Source organism: Lactuca virosa, chromosome 3 (genome assembly GCF_052849685.1).
Source record: "Lactuca virosa cultivar CGN04683 chromosome 3, Lactuca_virosa_CGN04683_v6, whole genome shotgun sequence".
NCBI lineage: Eukaryota > Viridiplantae > Streptophyta > Magnoliopsida > Asterales > Asteraceae > Lactuca > Lactuca virosa.
The window spans coordinates 371,658,069-371,666,737 of record NC_136428.1 but is presented as its reverse complement, the minus strand read 5'-3'; the positions used below and the strand labels follow the sequence as shown (position 1 = coordinate 371,666,737).

The following is an 8,669-nucleotide window of genomic DNA, read 5'->3' as shown; positions in this document are numbered from 1 at the left end:
TTAAATAGTTAGCAATTGTGATATTTGCATTCTCAAATTCGATTATGATTACGGCATCCCTCTTCATAATTCGAATTGTGAGAAATGGCAAAGGTCTAAACATTTTAGACTTATTCTTGTAAGTTCTAAATATGTTAAGACACACATGTGAGCTATCAAAGGAACGGTGTATGAGTTTGAGAAGCATAGATAAAGTCTTATCGAAGCATCTCGTATCAGAAATCTGAACTTTGGTAATAAAAGTCAATAAGTATTGATTTCTAGAAGTCCAGCTGATTTCTGAATACATGTCAAAGCTAGTGGGAGCATAAGTGTTATGCAAGTAAGATAATAATTATGATGCTAGTGGGAGCATAATTATTATGGTAAGTGTTGCAAGTTAGCAATGTTAATTATAGAAAACAACAGGTTCAATTCGCAAAGTTGTGGGTTTGAAAAGTTGTTTTGCTATAATTATGGGAGAGGAATTTATACTTCATTTCAAAATCTAGAAGCTTAGATTGAGTTTTTTTTAATCAAATTTAGTCAAATATATATAAATGTTATGTTGGAATGATTCAACATAAGGAAATTCTATATATGGAATGGTTAATTGCGTTCTCAAAATTTGATTATGATTACGTCATCCCTCATCATCATCAAAATTATGAGAACATGGCAAATAGAAATATTGTAGCAAAAGACTGGTCAAGTATCATGTCTTTATGTTAGACATTATGAATCGCATCCCATTTGGTTCAGGTATAGGATCGATTGCATATGCTATAATATTCTCGTGTTCTAAATTTTCCAAATGCCTAGGGCATTACGAGGGAAAAAGGACTAGAACCGGATATGACTAAAGTGGTTAACAACTATTAAGGATAATCTAAGGTTCACCAAGGATTGGTCGCTTATAGTTGGAAGTATAAAATGGATAGACTATATTGACATATTCTGAAAAGAGGCAACTCTTGTTCAGAAGTGATAGTCATCATGGGAATATGGAAATGTTTCCATAAGTGGAAGTTATTCTTTAAACCTGTGTAAGATTAGGAAACTTAATGCAAGAAGGATGTTCAAAGGAATGTACTTTGAATTTGAGACTTCGCTTCCTTGGAATTGTTTTGTTAACAATCTCCAGTGGAAAGTTTTGTAATATCGGTGGTCAAGTCTCTGTGACTTTTGGTACCATGACGTTACAAAGGCTCCATTACATGATAATTTAGCAGTGACAATAATTTGGAATTCTTACACTTGCAATAAAGATTTGGAATTGTGAAATGAGCATCACTGAAATGTTTTTCAATTGATCTATTTCACAAATTCAGGACCATAGACAAACATAGTGTGCATGCCTAGAGCATGGCATAGCTATTATTTTAATTCAAGTGTTAAGTTGATAAATCAAAACATTATACAATGAATAATGTGTAATCAGTATGACACTTAAAAGTTTTGGGGCCATATAGGATTAGTATTATTCTTGTGTTTCACTTTGCATGTTTTGACTTCCCGAATAACCGGGTTATTCAAACCATCCGCAGTTGATCATACTTTGGAAGTTGGTATTGAGGCCATACTGTCATGAATGGGTATGTAGAGGTGTTTTAGTCATAGCACAGATTTGCTACAGTGTTCATGAGTACTCCTGGAATAAGATTCGAATACTGGACTCAACCCACGCTCATTTACATCACTTCATGGATTTCATCACGAGTGATCATGAGATGATAATATCTTATATTCTTCAAACGGAGAGATATGAATTGCAGTCTACAAGTCGGTTGCACATTGATGATATGTAAACGCACCGGTAACTCGGTGTTATAAAACATATCGTTGTGTATGACTTGATGAGTAGATAGATCAAGCATATGAGTCGAAGTGTATCCATTCCTTTTACCCATGGAGGGATAAAAGCAATATATGTGGGCCCCTCGATGATTTAGTGATGACACCCCTAAGTGCTTAGCCAAGCCTGGACTGATTTGATTTGTTCAATTAGTCGGTCGTCATAAATCGGAAATCGGGAAACAACAGATGGATAGAGAGAATGATTATAATCCATGACTTAGTCCATATAATATCTAGAATGGAGGAATATATGATCCCTTATCTAATGGACGCGTCATGCACTAGGTCAGAGTTCGACATCGGCTTTTTAGAGTTACGATTGCTAGTCGGGTTGTGGAGTCTTACTTGGAATAATAGTTATTAGACTTATCCAAGTGGGAGACTGTTGGATTAGTATCTAAGTCCATACTATAATTGGTATGTACTTGACCCGAGAGTAGCATGGTCCATTTGGATTGCATGGCACCGGAACAATCTGAAGGATGGATAATTGAGAAGATGTTATTTATGGTTTATTAATATATTATAAGTTCTAATATATTAATATGAAATCATATTATTTAATTAGTATTGATCAAGAATTAATTTGGAATTAATTTTGTGATCAAAAGAGACAAATTAAATATATGAGGATTGATTGTGTAAATGATTCATTCTTATAAAGTGGGTTTATGATCCATAGTTCTTTATGTTGGGCTAAACCCATGTGGTGACCCATGGATACTCCATGGAGGTTAAAACCCATGGAGCCTAAGGAATGTGGAAAGTCATGCACATTAGGGTTTACATGGTGTAACCCTAGTTGCGTCACACTATATAAGATGCCTCATAGCTACCAAAATCGGCACCTAAGTGAGTTGCAAGAGGGCTAGCCGAATTTTGTGTGTCCAAGGAATCTCTTCTCAAGTTCCTCCATTGTTGGTGGTGTTGTGTGATTCCATTTGAGGTGCAACACTTGGGGCACAAAGTTCTTAAAGGTCCAAGGTTTCCAACTACACTAAAAGGTATGTCATCTAACTTGTATTTCATGTTGTTTATACTCCATTGTATGCTAGTTAGGATGATGCTTTGGAAATTGAAAGTTTGCATGTATATTAGAGAAAACATAGATCCAAAGCATCTAGGGTTGCATGTACACCATATGAGTGTTAGAATGCTCAAAACCCAACAAAAATAATATCATCAACATAAATTTGAACGATCATAAGGTGGTCGCCATCTTTCTTGCGAAAGTAGGTTGTGTCAACCGAACCTTGTTTAAATTTGGATTGCTTTTAAAAAATGAGTAAGAGTTTCATACCAAGCTCATGGTGCTTGTTTCAGACCATACACCGCCTTATCGAATATGTAACAATGGTTTGGATATTTTTCGTTTACGAAACCTTGTTTTTGCTCCATATACACCGTTTCTTCTAATTCACCATTTAAGAATTCAGACTTCACATCCATTTGATAGACTTCAAAGTTCTTGTGAGTTGCATAGGCAAGGAAGATACGAACTGATTCTAGCCTTGCAACAGGTGTGAACGTCTCTTCGTAATCAATACCTTTCTCTTGGCAATATCCCTTCACAATTAGTCGTGCTTTATTTCGAATCACATTTCATTACTTGTCTAATTTGTTCCGAAACACCCATTTCATACCGACGACTGAAGCAGCCTTTGGAGTAGGAACTAATCTCCAGACCTTATTACACTCAGATTCATTGAGTTCTTCTTGCATGGCTTGAACCCAATCAGCATGATCAAGAGCGGTCTTCACTGTTTTAGGTTCGACCTTGGAGATAAACGAATTGAACATGCAAAATTCCATTGTATAAAATAATGTTGCTTTCTTCGCTTTTTGTTGTTCCCTCGCACTACTAGAAAACAGCCCTTTAATGACACGCAAACAATGACACTCGGTGATTTACGATACGCATTTTTTGTGTGTCCTAAAAATGATGTCGAAATTCCAAATTTTGAAGGATAGAGGACGTGCATTTATGTGCGCCCTAAAATTTGTGTCCAACAAAAAAAACTACAAACACGGAGGGCACCTAAATTAAATGGGTGTTGTGTATATATGTCGCTTTATAAAATTTTATTACGCGCTCCCTCCTTAATAACAAAGGGGCCGGCGGGAAAAAAATCCCCAAATTTTTTGAAGACTTGTTCATTCTCTCCTCTCTAACAATCAACGACTTTCATTTTCTATCTCCCTTCTCTCTGAAACCCTAGCAGCCACCACTACTAGAAATATGGTTTTATGTTGGATTAAAAGGTATATATCACTCTTCTTGAAAGGACTATGAATAAGGAAGAGTTGGTAAGGAAATTCACTCGATCTTCTGCCACTCTCGTGTCTTCAACGCATAAAATACATACAAACCTCGAAGAGAAATTTCAAGTTTTGGAATAAGAAACTGAGCTGCTTTCTTCTCTGTCTCCGATGATGTGAAAAACCCTCAAAAGCCACTGTGATTTCAAAACAAACCCCTGCCCCCTAATCGTCCTCAAGTTCAAAAGGCACATCAGTCTCACATCCTTCATCTCTTTTTCTTTCCCTCTCTCAGATACACACTTAAACCCTAATCGTCTTATTTCTTATGAAGATGCTTGAAACTCGAGGGCCAGCACAAGTTGGAGTCGTGGATTCGTCTCATCTGTTCCAAATTCGTAGATATGAACTCTCATCCGAAACTACACACCATTCCTTGTTCTAACATGAAATGTACAATTTGGATTTTATAATGCAAAAATCTTTGTTCGTCAAAGGACACGAGTCAAATCTCACCGCAGTCAGTTTTTTAAAAAAAAAGTGTTGTGTTGATTTCCTCAGACTAAAGCAACTATTTTACATTTAACAGAAGAAAAAAGATGGCTACTCAAGAGAAACACTTCTTACAGGGAGAATTGGTGAATTCATTCGTTTATCAAAAGTGTTGTGTTGGTAAATTCATTCGTTTTCCCTAGGGCTTTGCTTGTTAATGTTTTTTTTTAGTTTCTTTGTGTTCATTTTTAATTACTATCATTTGTTTTTCATTTCAGCAGCATGAAAGGTCAATACTGGTTAGTGTTGTTAATGTTATTCTTTATGGTGTAGGAACTTGGTGTGAACTGCATAGAGTTAATGCCATGCCATGAGTTCAATAAGCTGGAGTACTTCAGCTACAATCCTGTCTTGGGTGACTACAAGTATTTCAAGTTCTGCCTTCCTTCTTTAGTATATTATGTGCTTTATGAGATCTACTTTTCTTAGAAATGTTGTTTTAAAAGTATTAATTCATCCTATGGATTGTCAAATTCTTATATAGGTTAAATTATTGGGGGTATTCAACTATCAATTACTTCTCACCTATGTTGAGATATGCATCTGTTGGTGGTCGTAATAGTGGCCTTGAAGCAATAAATGAGTTCAAACAACTTATTAAAGAGGCACATAAATGTGGAATCGAGGTGAGATTTAAATTATTTCTCTAATTTTGACAACTCCTTTTTCTAATTCACATCTTACAGGTGCTCATGGATGTGGTTTTCAATCACACTGTTGAAGGGAATGAAAATGGTCCCATTTTGTCTTTTCGGGGTGTTGATAACAGTGTTTTTTATATGCTTGCACCTAAGGTATAGTAATAGGCTAATAGCAACATTGATGCACTTCTTTTTCAGTCATGAAGTTGAAGGGGTATGATGGTCATTTTCTCTCTTTAAGGTACCATTTATTTTATGATCTTGTAGGGAGAGTTCTACAACTATTCAGGATGTGGAAACACCTTCAACTGCAACCATCTTATTGTGCGCCAATTCATAGTAGATTCCTTGAGGTATATAAGTTGCTACTTACCTATCCCCTGTTTTCTGTTTTTATTTTAAGAGTAAATTACAATTTTGCTCCCTGAGTTTAGCACTTACTTAGTTTTGGTCCCTAAAGGAATTTTTTGGAAGACATTGCCCTTATTTTATTGTTTCATAACGATTTTAATATCTGGAGCATTTAATCTAACACCCAGCTGTTGATATTTTTTGAACTGGCCATCTTGCCCTAGGACCAAAACTGCAAATTTGTAGTTTTTTGTTAGTTTGTACTTTATAGTAAGGTTTATAACATTTTATCTGTGCATATGATTTATAAAAGTTCTTGGTCTATACTGTATATTGAATTAATTTGTTAATATAGCAATTTTGAATTATTTATATGTTAATATAACTTGCTATTTTAAAATATATGTTATATTGTTAACAACGTTATATCTTGACAACAAGCAGTAAAGATAAAATTATAAATTCAAATTGAATGGGGTTCATAGCCGAGGCCAAAATCATTATGAACATCAAAATAAGGACCAAAATTGCTAACAGATCCCTTTAGGGACCATAACCGAAAAATAGTGTTAAACTCAGGGACCAAAATTGTAATTTACAATCATACATGTGTTCCTGATTCATGGTCAATTAAGTTTTGTTTTATGAAACCTTCCTACAGATATTGGGTAACAGAGATGCATGTAGATGGATTTCGGTTTGATCTTGCCTCTATCATGACAAGAGGCAGCAGGTTATCAGTTATCTAGTCTACCAAATATCTGATATTCTGATTCTTATCTTAACAATATTTGAAAAAAAAGCAACATTCATTTGTACTTTTTTTATCTTTTTTCCTTCAGCCTTTTTGATGCAGTAAATGTATATGGAAATCAAGTAGAAGATGATTTACTGACAACTGGCTCACCTCTCACCAACCCACCATTAATTGACATGATTAGCAATGACCCAATACTTTGAGGAGTGAAGGTAATTAAATTGATTATCAATTAAACTTATCTTTTAAATTATTAATTTTAACTTTTTAAATAAATAGCAATTATCCTTTCCAGCTTATAGCTGAAGCATGGGACTGTGGAGGCCTTTACCAAGTCGGTGTGTTTCCTCACTGGGGTATTTGGTCAGAATGGAATGGAAAGGTCTGTTTTTTGGCTCATTTATTTTCTTAAATAAGTGTTATGTCTTTTCAATAATTTATAAAACTTATTAGCCTATAAAAATAATGTAATTATTTCAGTATCGGGATACAGTAAGGCAGTTCATTAAGGGTACAGATGGATTTTCTGGTGCTTTTGATGAATGCCTTTGTGGGAGCCCAAATCTATACCAGGTACCCTAATCTTTTTATTATCTTCTTTTTATCATTCTTATTGGATTTTGTTATTTTTTTAATCACTTTTTCATGTTATATGTATGCATCAGGAAGGTGGTAGAAAACCATGGAACAGTATAAACTTCATATGTGCACATGATGGCTTTACACTAGCGGACTTAGTTATGTACAATGACAAACATAAACTTGCAAATGGTGAAGACAACAAAGATGGAGAAAGTCACAATAACAGCTGGAATTGCGGGCAAGTAATTTTGTTCCTATATCATCTCTTTTACTTTTTATTTATTTATATGAGAATGAAAAAAAAATGGCTGGATAATTTTTAACAACTGTCATATTATGCGTGTATATGTATGACTGATTTAGGAGGGGGATTTTGTAAGCATATCAGTGAAGAGTTTGAGGAAACGAAAAATGAGAAACTTCTTCCTTTCTCTAATGGTTTCACAAGTAAGTTACTTAAAAGGGACAAATCAAAAGTACATTGCTATTTTACGACTTCCGCCAGTAAGTCCATCACATAAATATTTTTTATTTTCAATTTATGTACATCATCACTAAATTCACATTCCTAAAATTAATGGTCTTTTTAACAGTGAATGTGAGGCGCTTGGCTTAAATGATTTTCCTACAGCTGAAAGGCTACAGTGGCATGGACATGCCCCTGAAACACCAGATTGGTCTGAAACAAGTAAATTTGTGGCTTTCACCATGGCCCGACCCTATGCTTGTTCTGGAATTCTCAATGCATGTTTTTGAAAGCTGTCCAAGTCAAACCATTGACCTGTTTTTGACCCGAAACATCCCTGCAGATTTGGTCAATTCTTATTTAAAACAACATGCTCCCAAAATGCAGGCTATGTATTTGGAATTGATGCTTTCAATGAATGAAAATGGGATCTATGGGAATCTTCAAAATGAAATGGTATGTTTTGATAATGTAAACATCATTCATCAATTATGTTGTGGGGTGAGTAGACTGCATATAATGATGTTTGAACTTTTATAAAGATTCCTGAATCATATTTGAAGTTTCTTTTGGTTTACTCTTCATGAAGGGTGTTCTAGAAGCAATTTGTATAAGTTGTGCAGGGTACCCTACCAACAAGGCTTTTGCTGATTTTGTTAAGCAATTTGGTCTTCTAGTTCCAGAAGTTTTAAGAACAAAGTAAGTACAATTGATTTAAATCCTAATGGATTTGTTTACATATCACTTGTTAAGCAATTTGATCTATATATTTTTTGCAGTTCAATCGTCGCCATCGATCCAAGTCGACCTCGATCTAGATCAAGGTCACCGTGGGTTGTTAGTTTTATAGGAATGTATAACCCATGTTGGCAATGTATTGTTTTTGTTTAATATTTGAATGATTATTTGTATGACATATTATAATTTGTGCAATTTATTTTATTTTTTGTGTATGCAATTTTATTTTATGTTATGAGACATTAAATGTGTGATGTAATTTTAAAATTAGTAAATTTACAAAAAAAATATATATTTTTTAAAACATTTAAACTTTATGACACGCAAAAATGTGTGTCGTCTTTCTTTATGACATGGGCTTTAATGATACGCAATGCAAGTCGTAAATGTGCATCGTTTTACGACACGCGAATGCGTGTCATCTTCTTTATGACAGGGCCTTCCTTGACACACAATGTGTGTCGTAAACGCGCGTCGTAAATGTGCG

The 8,669-nt window shown here is 34.6% G+C and overlaps 1 pseudogene; it reads left to right on the top strand.

Annotated features, from left to right (window-relative positions):
* The first annotated feature begins 4,694 nt into the window (after positions 1 to 4,694).
* On the top strand, positions 4,695 to 8,286 carry LOC145164940 (isoamylase 1, chloroplastic-like; annotated as a pseudogene).
* Positions 8,287 to 8,669: the final 383 nt, after the last annotated feature.